Source organism: Phascolarctos cinereus, unplaced genomic scaffold (genome assembly GCF_003287225.1).
Source record: "Phascolarctos cinereus isolate Bilbo 61053 unplaced genomic scaffold, phaCin_HiC Scaffold_4;HRSCAF=312, whole genome shotgun sequence".
NCBI classification, from domain to species: domain Eukaryota; kingdom Metazoa; phylum Chordata; class Mammalia; order Diprotodontia; family Phascolarctidae; genus Phascolarctos; species Phascolarctos cinereus.
In genome coordinates this window covers 282,212,681-282,226,180 of record NW_027555847.1, presented here as the reverse complement: position 1 = coordinate 282,226,180, position 13,500 = coordinate 282,212,681, and positions in this window count along the sequence as shown.

Genomic DNA, 13,500 nt, shown 5'->3' with positions numbered 1-13,500 from the left:
TTCAGCTCTGGTGTTTGCATCAGGAAAGTTTGGAAGTCCCCTATTTCATTGAATTTCCATCTATTCCCCTGAAAAACTGTGCTCAGTTTTGTTGGATAGTTGATTCTTGATTGTAATCCAAGCTCCTTTGCCTTCCAGAATATCATATTACAAGCCCTCTCATCCTTTAATGTAGAAGCTGCTAGGTCCTGCATAATCCTAACTGTGGTCCCACAATATTTAAATTGTTTCCTTCTGGCTGCTTGCAATATTTTCTCCTTGACCAGATAATTCTGGAATTTGGCTACAATATTCCTTGGATTTTTCATTTTGGGATCTCTTTCAGGAGGTGATCTGTAGATTCTTTCAACGACTATTTTACCCTCTGTTCTAGGACCTCAGGACAGTTTTCCTTGATAATTTCTTGAAAGATGCTGCCCAGGCTTTTTTTTTTTTATCATATCTTTCAGGTAGCCCAATAATTCTGAAATTATCTCTCCTGGATCTATTCTACATTTTCTTCTATTTTTTTCATTCTTTTGATTTTGTTTGATTCTTGTTGTCCCATACAGTCATTAGCTTCCAATTGCCCAATTCTAATTTTTAAAGGGATTATATTCTTCAGTTAGCTTTTGTACCTCCTCTTCCTTTTGGACAACTGTATTTTTTAAGGCATTGTTTTCTTCCAATCAATTTTTGTGTGTGCTTTTCCAAGATGTTGACTCTCTTGCAAACTTTTTATTTCTTTTCCCAATTTTTCTTCTATTTGTCTTATTTGATTTTTAATGTCTTTTTGAGCTGTTCTAAGAAGAAATTTTGAGCTTGAGACTAATTCATATTCCCCTTTGAGGTTTCACATGTAGGCATTTTGATGTTGCCTTCTTCTGAGTATACTTGGATCTTCCCTATCACCATAGTAGCTTTCTATGGTCAAGGCTGTTTTCTGCCTTTTTTTTTCTTTTTGGTACATTCTTTAAAGCTGAGCTCTGCTCCTGGGGCACAGGGGGCACTGTTTTAAATTTCTTGTGCTGGGGTCACTGGCTTTCTCCTCTGGGGCCTGAGGTGTTGGTGGGCTTGTCCCCTGCACTAGTGTATCCCTGCCTAGTCATGCTGTTTTGCTCTGGGTTCTGGGGCCAGCAATCTGCCTGTTGTGCTGGGGCTGGAGACTTCATGGCTGGCCTGCTGAGCCAGGACAATGGGGCCTCAGGTGCTGATTTGTGCCAAGGCTTAGAGCCTCCCACTAGTTTGCCTGGAGAATGCCTGTGCTGGGCTCCACTCCTCTTTTATCCAAGTGAGACAGATCTTTCCTGAAATCCTTCTAAAAGTCCTTTTGGGCTAGAAAATTGTTTCACTCTGTATTTTCAGGGATTCTGTCTCTCCAGAATTCTTTTAGAAACTTGACTTAACATTATTTCTGAAGGACACTGGAGAGAACTCAGGCAACTTTCTGGCTTCTCTTTGTCATCTTGGCTCCCAACACCAGTCTTTAAAGATTAATGAAGGACAGCTAAGTCATTCACAGTTGATCCTCATACAATATTGCTGTTACTGTGTACAGCGTTCTTCTGGTTGTACTCACTTAACTTTGTGTCAGTTCACCTAAGTCTTCCAGGTTTTGCATGATTGCACATGTATAACCTATATCAAATTGCTTAATGTAAGAGGTGGGGGAAGGGAAAGAAGGAAGGGAGAGAAGTTGGAACTCAAAATTTTAAAATTACATGTAACTGGGGGAAAATAAAAATATTATTAAAATAAATTAAAAAACTAAAATTTGGAACCTAGAACCAAATACAATATTACAGTATAGTCTAAGGACTTACTGTAATGGGCCTATCACTTACATAGTATGGGACACTATACTCCTCTTAAGGAAGATTGCATGCTTTTTAAGGGAGAAGGAGGTGAACAAGGGAATATGCATTATTAATTTATGATCATTATTAATAAAATATACTATGTGACCAAACAAAAGATTACCAAAAGGACTGCTTTTTGAAACTGCACTTTTATTTCACATAGGTCAATAAAGTTCATTTAAGAGTTATGAAATAGGCCTTCACAAAGGCAAGATTAATGCTTTGTGAAGAAAAATGTTCATAATTCATAAGTTAAGCATTTTTTCTATTCTCTAGTTACAAATGTAACAATAGTCTTATATGTAGAAATATGCTTATACTTATCACTATTTGGTGATAATTAACTATTTCATTCATATAACATCTTTTCACGTCTGAAGGGTGAAGTTTATTTCAAAATAGTTGCACTTTACTGAACAAGAACATATCTAAATCTTTCAGTAACTAGATTTTTTTCCATAATTTTTGACAAAGTGCCTCATTTTTATTTTGAACTTAACAAACACCATCAATTATGAGAATTTAAATATACATAAAACAGTTTATTTCTATTATACACTAAACTTTTATGTTTTAAAGTTGTATGTTAATATAACACTTACATCTCTGTGTCTCCTTCTAAATGTTTTCTGCTCTCTTCTGTGTATTTTAATGCTTCTTTGATGATCTATCTTTCTTTCTTTCTTTCTTTCTTTCTTTTTCTTCTTTCTTTCTTTCTTTCTTTCTTTCTTTCTTTCTTTCTTTCTTTCTTTCTTTCTTTCTTTTTTTTCTTTTCTTTCTTTCTTTCTTTCTTTCTTTCTTTCTTCATCACTATTACTTCCTGCAGTTTAGCTTCCTGATGTCATATGAATTCCTTGACCCTACATCTCTGGCCAGAAATTAGCCTTCCCATTTGTTTTAGATCTTAGATTTTAGTGCCCTGAAATGACTTGGTAACCTCTTCACTTAGCAATTTTTTTGTGTGCATACTTCTTACTCAGACCCTGCCTCCTGGGTCCCAAGCAGGACCCCCTCCTTCTGACCCTGAAAGATAAGATTCTAATAATTAGCATGTTTTGATCCTACCTATAAAATGAAGACTTAAACTAGATGATTATTGTATCTCTTTCATTTCTGAGTCTATAAACCAAGAAGCCTATTAGATGTTATGGTAAAGACTGAAAGGAATGCTCAGTGTTACGCTATATCTCCAAGGTTTCAATAATTGCATTTCAGACATCTTTTGTAGAGAATTTTCATATTAATGGGATGAGAATTAGGTTGACCAGGGAAATGCATTCAGGTGGTTTGAGGAGACAGCAGTCATCCAAAGGATATCAATATTACTATTGGAAACATTTGAGGGTTAACCTGTGGGATCTCTAGGATCTTGCATCAGAATGATTCATCAGATTTGGAATCAGAAGATTTGGGTCCAACACTTGTTTCTGTTGCTTGCTACCCATGTGACCTTGAATATGTCACTTCATCTCTTTGGGCCTCAGTTTTCTTATCTATATTTAATTATCATACATCATTGATAGTCACTGAGAAGTTCCATGTTCACCTTGGCAGTTTCTGTATGCCTCACTGTGGTGGAAGTGTTGAGTAAGTCTCATATTCTCTGATAGCATGAAATCTTTTATCTAACATCTTTGCCTCTCCCATTGGGGGAAGGACCATTCATTAACTCAGAATAAATGGATTGCTTTATCCAACAATTAGAACTTTAATCACTGGTTAATTGCATTATCTTTTGAATGTACTGTATTTCAATCAGCATTAGTCATGTTACTTCAGTATAATGCCAATAGTTCCCTATAGAAATAAACATATATGTTGTCACATGAGTGCTGTAGCTTTCCTTTAGCATAGAATCAATCAATAAATAAACAACTCTTAATCAACAAGCACCTGTTAAGCATCTACTATGTGTTAGGCACTGTTATTTAAGGGAGATGCAAAATAATGAATTAAAACAATTGCTACTTGTGGGGAACTTGCATTTTAATGGAAGTGACAAGTGCATTTACAAATATATACCAAATAAAAAAAATTAAGAGAATTGATACAAATAAACACAAAGTAGTTAAATATAATTTAGTTTGGAAGAGAAAATGCTAGTTTAGGTTATATGGTCTTAAGGTAAGATCTGTATTTTAGGAAAATCACTTCAGTAGTAGTATGAAGGATAGACTGGAGTGGTTAAAAACTAGAGTCAGGAAGACCAATTAGGAATCATTCCAATCATCTAGGTGAGAAGTGACAAAGATATGAACTAAGGTCATAGGCATGTGAGTGGAGAAAAGAGATTAGATGTAGGAGGTATTGTGGAAGTAGAAACAGCAGATTTGGCAACTGATTGAATACATATTGTGTGGAAAATGAGGAATTGAGGGTAACACTAGGATTAGTGATCTAGGAAACTAGAAGAATGGTGATGCTTTGACTAAAATAGGTAAGTTTGGAAGAGGGGAAGGTTTGTGATGGGCTTGCATCTTGTTTTGGTCAAGTTAAATAAATGTCACTTTTTTTTTTAGTGCTTTAATTTATTTATTTTTAGTTTTCAACATTCATTTCCACAAGATTTTGAGTTCCAAATTTTCTCCCCATCCAGGCCCTCCCCCCACCCCAGATGGCATGTACTCTAAATATCCCTTCCCCTCAACTTCCCTCCCTTCTATCTCCCCTGCCACCTTCTGTTATCCTCTTCCCTTTCTTTTTTACTGCAGGGCAGGATAGATTTCTATACCCAATTGCCTGTATATTGCATTTTCTTGCTTCATGTGGAAACAATTTTTAACATTTGTTTTTAAAACTTTGGATTCAAATTTTCTCCCTTCCTCCCTCCCCTCTCACTCTCATTGAGAAGGGAAGCAAATCAACAGGTTATGCATGTGTAGTCATGCAAAATACTTACATAGCAGTCATATTGTGAAAAACTAACTACATTTCCCTTCATCCTACCCCCCCATTTATTCTATTCTTTCTTTTGACCTTGTCCCTCCTCAGAAGTGTTTGCTTCTGATTACCCCCTCCCTCAATCGGCCCTCCCCTGTATCATTCCCCTGCTTTCTTATCCTCTTCTCCCCATTTTCCTGTAGGGTAAGATAGATTTCCATACCCAATTGAGTGTGGATGGTATTCTCTCTTTAAGCCAGATCTGATGAGAATAAGATTCACTCATTCCCTCTCACCTTCCCTCACTTTCCCTCCACTGTAAAAGCCTTTTTGTCTGTTTTATGTGAGGTAATTTACCCCATTCTACTTCTCCCTTTCTCCTTATCTCCATACAACCCTCTCTCATCTCACCTTGTGCCCTCTATCTATCTATACTTTTAATTTTCCCCCCTCCAACTACCCTAATACTGACAAAGGTCTCATGAGTTACAAATATCATCTTTCCATGCAGCAATGTTAACAGTTCAATCTTTATAAGTCCCTTATGATCTCTCTTTCCTGTTTACCTCATCATGCTTCTCTTGGGTATTATATTTGAAAGTCAAATTTTCTATTCAGCTCTGGTCTTTTTGTCAAGAGTCCTTGAAAGTCCTCTATTTCATTAAATGTCTATTTTTCCCCCCTGAAGGATTATACTCAGTTTTACTGGGTATGTGCTTCTTGGCTACAATCTTACCTCTTTTGACCTCTGGAATATTATATTCTAAGCCCTCTGGTCCCTTAATATAGAAGCTGCTAAATCTTGTGTTATCCTGATAGTGTTTCTCAATACTTGAATTGTTTCTTTCTGGCTGCTTGCATTATTTTCTCCTTGACCTAAGAACTCTGAAATTTGTCTACAATATTTCTAGGAGTTTTCCTTTGGGGATCTCGTTCAGAAGGCAATTAGTGAATTCTTTCAATTTCTATTTTACCTAAGACCCTCTGGTCTTAGGATATCAGGGCTATATTCCTTGATAATTTCTTGGAAGGTGATGTATAGGTTTTCTTTTGGATCACGGCTTTCAGGTAGTCCAATAATTTAAAAATTATCTCTCCTGGATCTATTTTCCAGGTCAGTTGTTTTTCCAATGAGATATTTCACATTGTTTTCTATTTTTTCATTCTTTTGGTTTTGTTTTGCAATGTCCTGACTTCTCATAAAGTCACTAGCTTCCATTTGCTCCATTCTAATTTTTAAGGAAGTATTTTCTTCAGTAAGCTTTTGGACTTTCTTTTCTATTTGTCCAATTCTGCTTTTGAAGGCATTCTTCTCCTCCTTGGCTTTTTGGACCTCTTTTGCCATTTGGGTTAGTCTATTTTTTAAGGTGTTTTAAGGTCTTCAGTATTTTTTTTGGGTCTCCTTTGGCAAGCTGTTGACTTGTTTTTCATGATTTTCTTGCACCATTCTCATTTCTCTTCCCAATTTTTCCTCTACTTCTCTTACTTGCTTCTCAAAATCCTTTCTGAGCCCTTCCATGGCCTGGGACTGATTCGTATTTTTCTTGGGGGGCTTTGGATGTATGAGCTTTGACTTTGTTGCCTTCTTCTGGTTGTATGTTTTCATCTTCTTTGTCACCTGAGAAATATTCTATGGTCTGACTTTTTTTGCACAGTTTTCTCATGTTCCAGACAATTACTTGAGTTTTAAACTCTTTGTAAGTTAAGGGTCTACTTCCAGTGTAGAGAATGTACTGTCCCAAGCTTTGAGGGTTTTGTGCAGCTGTTTTCAGAGATACTTCTAAGGACCAGTAAATTTTTGGTTCTTCCAAATTGGTATGATCAAGAGTGAGGTGTTTACTCCTTTCCTGGCCTATGCTCTGGGCTATACAAGTACTCTTTTCTGCCTTGGAACTGTGAGGAGGATTCCCTCTGCCCTGTCACTACAAGCTCCACCAGTCCAGTACTCCTTCTTGCCCCAGGACTGCCACCCAGAACTGTGAACCAGATCCAAGCGTGGGCAAAGCAAGAGATTCCTGCCTCGGCACCAGCAAAGAGATGCTTGCCATCTTTCTCTGATCAGCCTCCTGATTCCCCCTCCATCTGTGGCCTAAGAGCTCTGGAAGCAGCTACTTCTCTGGGGCTGTGCTGGGACTTGTGCTGGGACCCAGTTTCTCTCTCACTGTGTTCACAGACCTTTCCTAGTGACCTTCTAAATTTTCTTTGGCATTTGTATGTTGAGAAGTCTGGAAATCACCACACCAGTGCCTCTGATTCAGTCTCCTGAGGTCTGCTTCAGGTTTGCTGTGGCCCAGTCTTTGCTTGTACACCTAACCTGAATTGTACTCCTCTCCTATTTTTGTGCAATAGACCTTCCCAATTAACAATCCAGTGTGTCTTGGGCTGGAAATTTGTTTTGCTCTGTCTTTTTGTGGGTTCTGCTGCTTTAGAATTTGTTTAGAACACTTATTAGGAGGGTTTTGAGGGAGAGCTCAAGCAAGTCACTGCTTTTTCTCTGCCATCTTGGCTCCACCCCTAGGACTTTCAATTGGAAATATTCAATAGGCAACTGGTGACATGAAATGGAATCTTAATGAAGACTGAAGAGACTAGGGTTAGATATATAAATGCATGAACATTAGCATAGAAATGATAATTAAACTCATAGGAGGTGTTGAGGTCACCAAGAGAGTATGGAGATGAGAGAAGATCTAGGTCAGAACTTTAGAGAACTCTCACTGTGCAGGGGGCAAGATATAAATGATGAATGAGGAAAGGAGCCTGAGAAAGTGCAATTAAATAGTTACTAGAAGAACCAGAAGAGAGTAATGTCACAAAAACCCAGAGAGTTATTTTATCTATGAAGAGAGGGTGATCAACAGCATTGAATACAGTAGAGAAGTCAAGAAGTATGAGAATAGAAAAAAAGACAACTTCCTTTGTTGTTGTTGCTTTTCTGAAGATCAGTGTAACTTGGAGAGAGCAGTTTTAGATGAGTGATTTAGATGCTAGACTGCAAAAGGATGAAAGGTAAGTGAGAGAAGAGGAGGTGAAAGCTCTGGGTGTAGACAATTTCTCCTAGGAGTTTTGCTGAAAATATAATAAGAGGCCTAGGAAAATAGTTTTAGGGGATTGTTGGCGAGTTTTATTTTCTTTAAGGATGAGTAAATATGGGCATATTTGAAGGCAATAGGCAAGGAACCAGTAGATAGGAAGAGGTAAAAGATTTGGGCAGAGGGAAGATTGTGATTGAAATTTGCTGAAAAGGAAAAGAGGGGATAAAACCAAGTACACATATAGAGAGGTTGGCTTTGGCATGGAGAAGGGCCACCTCATTCATACAGTCATTAACAAGAAGCCAATGCATAATAATTATACAATAAACATACAACTTGTGGCTGCAAAACCACCACTCTTCTAGATCCTGAAAGTTCTTTCATATATTAACTAATTTGGACCCAGAATTCTAAGGTGTGTAGTGTTTGAGTTCTTCCTTGAGAAGACAAAAGAGTGTAATGACACAGTTCTCTAGGATATTTTTATTATAATTTCCTTAGGACCTTTTATCTTGTAGAGATATAATAATGCTAGATGCAGGTTCAGTGGAGTCATGATTTGGGCTTGGACATGAGATCTGATGTGAATTGGAACTCAGGATGGTTCATTCTGTCTCAGCTGTCTAGTCCTTAGTCTGATTGCAGCTAGCTCATCAAGGAGCAAGCTGAGTGAGTGTGACACTAAAATACTGCAGGTCTTAGAACACTATATATTGAAGAGCAAAAGAACAGGGGTTCTGACAGAAAATATACCCAGCAACGTTAAGCATAATACTGAATGAAAAAAAAGGGCATTTAATGAATTGTCAGACTTTCAGGATTTTGTTAAAAAAGAAACCCTGAACTTAATAGGAGATTTGACATGCAAGAGCCAAGAGAAATATAAGATATATAACAAAGACCAATTACAAGGGATTCAGTAGGGACAGATTGTTTACCTTTTTTTTTAAATGAGGAAATATAAAATGTTTGTCTAAAATGGTTATTAGCAATTGGGTAGTTTATAAGAAAGATTAGGGTAGACCTGAGTATGATATGATTTTAAGAAGTAAAATCGCTTAGGAACAGCTAAAAACAGTAATTATCTTATACAAACAAGGTGTGAAAGGAAGAGCTAACACAAGACAAATTAGATTGGGGAGGAGGTCTGGTAGTTCTGGAAACCTACTTTCATTAGATATTTGTTCAAGAGAGAACCATACATACATACATACGCATATATAAAAGTCTTCTAAATTGAGAAAGAACTAAAATGCTAAGAGGATAGGAAGAGAAGAGAGAATAAGGATGGGATCTTTAGAGAGAAGGGTGATAGAATAGGTTAAAAGGGAATGTAGAAGGGGGTTTAGATTACTGGGAATGAGAGGATAAGGGAGGGATCCTTGGAGGGGGGTTAGGTTAAGTAATAGGAGAGCAAGGTAGTAGATAGAAGTAAAGTAGAGGAGTCAAGAGGGATAGGAAATAAGAGCTATGCACAAACACGAAATAAAGATCATGACTAGAATTCATTTGGGGAAAAAGGAGCAGGGATATTAATCACTATCTCCAACAAAGTTAAGGCTAAAACAGATTTAATGAAAAGAGAAAAATAGGAAAATACATTACGTATCAGCTATAATCATATGGACTATTTAAAATAATTAGATATTATAAGGTGGAAATATTGCTGTGGTTTAGGAAATGATGAGCTGGTGGACTTTGAAAAATATGGAAAGACTTGGACTTATAAAGGAAGAGGTTATCCACTTTCAGAGAAACAGAGGATAGTAAGTATAGTACAATCTTACATAGATGCATTTGAATGTATGTCTATATATGAGTATGAATGTAGATATCAAAGTATATATATGTGTAAGTGTATGTATGTACAGGAATATGTGTGAATATGTATATATGTATATCTTTGTGTGTATATGTTCATGTATGTGTGTGTATATATTTATAGGTGTAGGTATATATGTATGTATCTCTATCTAAATATATCCTTGCTTACTTGTGGCTTTCTGGTGTGGGAGAGGAAGGGGGGAAAAGAACAAAGTAAAAAGTGCACAGCAGAGAACAAAAGAAAACTTATAAGGAAGCAAAGATGGACAGTTCACAACACAATGTATAGTATTTGTTATATAGGCTTTCTTGAAATGGAAATTTATTGTTGTATATTTTGGACCCTGTCTCATATTCTGCTGTGCACATGACAATGCTTTTTTCTCTTCTCTTATTTTACATTATTTTAGTTTTAGAATTTAAATTTGTTTCTTTTTTCTTTCCTTACTTTGTATTTTAGTTTAAAATTTTTAAAAATTACAAAAAAAAAAAAAGAAGGAAGGTGAATAGAACTGGAAGCCAGTCTCATCAGCAAGGAGCTGAGGTTTGTTCCCTTGCATGTCCTTGTGTAATTTATCTTCCACCACTACTGCTGCTGCTAAATCATGCCATTTCCTCTCTTGTGTGAGACCAGGTCTAAAGTCTTATGATGTATTATTGGGCAGTTCTCCCAACCTAAACTGACTAAATGATACAGCTGTCTTATATCACTGATAGATTACTTTTGACAGAAAAACATTTTGCCTAAAAAAAAATCCATTTTGGAGGCAGAGCCAAGATGGCAGAGTAAAAGCAGTGACTTGCTTGAGCTCTCCCCCAAACCCCACCAAATATTGTAAAAAATGGCTCTAAACAAATTCTAGAGCAGCAGAGCACCCAAAAAGGCAGAATGAAACAAATTTCTAGCCCAAGACAATCTGGATGGTTGATTGGAAAGGTCTGTTGTGCTGGCTTAGGAGAGCAGCCCAGTTCAGTGTGGGTGGTACAGGCAAAGACTGGGCCTCAGTGAATCTGGAGCAGGCCTCAGGGGACTGAATCAAGGGGAGCTGTGACGGTTTCCAAACTTCTCAACCCGGAAACACCAAGGATAACAGAAGGTCAGTAGGAAAGGCCTGCTTGACATGGGTGAGAGGGGGCTGCTTCTAGAGGTCTTGGCCCATAGATGGTGGAGGGATCAAGTGGCTGATCAGAGGAGGATTGCAGGAATCTTTTTGCTGGTGCTGAGGCAGAATTCTCTTGCTTTGCCCAAGCTTGGATCTGGGTCATCATTGTGGATGGCATTCTTAGGGTGAGGAGTAGCACTGGCATAGTGGAGCTTGTGACAATGGTGAAGAGGGAATGCTCCTCACAATTTCAAGGCAGAAGAGTGCTTGTGGTCACTAATAGACCAGAGCACAGACCAGGAAAGGAGTAAACACCTTGCCCCTGATCATACCTCTTTAAAAGAACTGAAAATTTATAGGTCCCTAGAAGTATCTCTGAACAGCTGAACAAAGCTCCTGAAGCTTGGGACAGTACTTCCTACACACTGGAAGCAGACCCCTACTGTAAAAAAAAAGTTTAAAAGTTAAGTAATTGGCTGGCAATATGAACAAATAGTGCAAAAAACTCAGACCATAGATTGAGGGAACGGATATTCAGAATGCATGCTGTCTTTTGGTGCAGGGAGGGAAGAGAGGGGGAGACAATTTCGAACTCAAAATCTTGTGGAAGTAAATCTTGAAAACTAAAAGCAAATAAATTAATTTTAAAAAAAATTAAAAAATCCACATCTACTCCACTACTACACCCAATATTGATGTACTAATTTAAAAGAAATATTTCCATTATACATTTTCCCCATAACTGTATGTTTTGATATCCAACCCACCTATGTGTTGTGATTTTTAAGTTGTCATATAATTATATATGTAGTTAGAAAATGAAGGAATACTTGAATTCTGTGATGTTTACCTCTAAAGTACAAGAAGGTAGTTGCCAGTTTGGTGGAGAAACATCTTTAAAATGCAACCTTTTGTCACAAATAAATGCCTTTATTGTGTTCTGCATCTTTAGCTTCTTATTCAATTAAGTGGAGTTAGTAAGTATGGAGGTTCAGTTGGAAGTTATACTTAATCTTTTATAACACTGAGTTTTCAACCTTGAATCCATGGAGCAATGCTGGAGATTTTTCCAGTTCCACAGTCTTCTTGTCAATGACAAGGGTAATTTTCAAAATTCTGTAGGAAGCAAAATGATAATGGAGTGCATTTATCATGGGTAACAATTTATTTTTATGTAGAAACTGGCTTACAGATATGTGTTATAGCAAGACTGCTTTCTGGCAGAGCAAAGGTACTTAGAATTTTGTGTGACCACCAACTTTATTGAAGCTGTTGAGAAATACAAGAAGAATATGAAGCCTTAGAGAAATAGCTGATCCAGTTACATAAAACGATCCAAAAATCCTGAGTATTCACAAGCCAGGACGAATGTACAATATAACATCATAAGCTATCATATCTAGAGATATGAAGGCTACCACAGAAGCCGCTTAGTACAAACTGCTTTCTTTAAAGATATGGGAATGGAGGACAATATTTTTTAAAAAATATATGTTTGTGTTTAAAATCTAGGCCCTGTCTTACATGAAGAAGTGACTATTCTTCCTGCCCAGGCTAATACATACACAAGTGATCACATACATCCCCACTCTTTCATTAATCTGTCTACTGGCTGCTTTCCTTCCTCCCAACAAATATGCCCATATCCCTCCAGTCTTCAAAACACCCTCACTTGACCCATCTATCCTTACTAGCTATCACCTCATACCTCTTTTCCCTTTCATGGCTAGCCTTGAGAGGCTGCATCTGATGTTTCTACATTCCTTAACTCTATGCTTTGGCTTCTAACCTAAAGCTGCTCTCTCTTGTTATCAGTGAGCTCTTAATTGCCAAATCTAATGGCCCTTTTCAATCCTTATCCTTCTAGACCTCTCTATTGCCTTTGACAGTGTCAAACACTCAATGCTCTCTTCTATCTAGGTTTACATGAAACTACTCTATCCTGTTTCTCCTCTTACCTGTCTAGTTGCTTTTTCTCAATTTTCTTGCTGGATCTTCATCTTGTATTCCCCAAAGCTCTATCTTGTAATCTCTTCTTTTCATTCTCTATGCCATTTTGGTTGGTAATCTCATTGGCTCTCATGATTTCAATTGTCATTTCTATACTGATGATTCTCAGTATCTCAGTATCTCAGATCTACTTATCTAATGGCCTATTAGACATAAATTTTGTGTTTCATAGACATCCTAAACTCATCACATCCAAAACTGAATTCGTTATCCTCCCCTGCCAAATTCTCCTGACTTTTGAACTTCCACATTACTTTTGAGGGTATCCCTATTCCTTCCAGTAACCTAGGCTCATGACCTATGTGTTATCCATGACTCTTAACTCTCTCTTACTCACCTTGATCTAATCTGTTACTAAGTCCTGTAAATTTTTACTTTTGTAACATCTCTGCCTTTCCAGTTTTCTTGTACTTTATTGCCTTCCTCCCCACCCCAACCATGACTCTGTGTTTCAGTGACACTGGCCTCCTTTCTGTTCCTCAGATAAGACACTCAGTCTCCAAACTTTGCATTTTCACTGGCTCTCCCTCATTGCTGGAATTCTTTTTTCCTATCTCTGTCTTCCATCTTTCTTGGATTCCTTCAGATTCCTTTGGACGCCAGCTAAAATCCTACCATCTGTAAGAAGCCTTTTCTGATGCTCCCTGATGCCTTCCCTTTATTAATTATCTCCCATTTAACCTGTGTATATCTTGTGTGTACATACATGTTGGCATGTTGTATCTCCTGTTACATTGTGAAATCTTGAAGAGCTAATAATATATTTTTTGCCTGTCTTTGTATTCCCAGCACCTTGTATAGTGTTTGGCA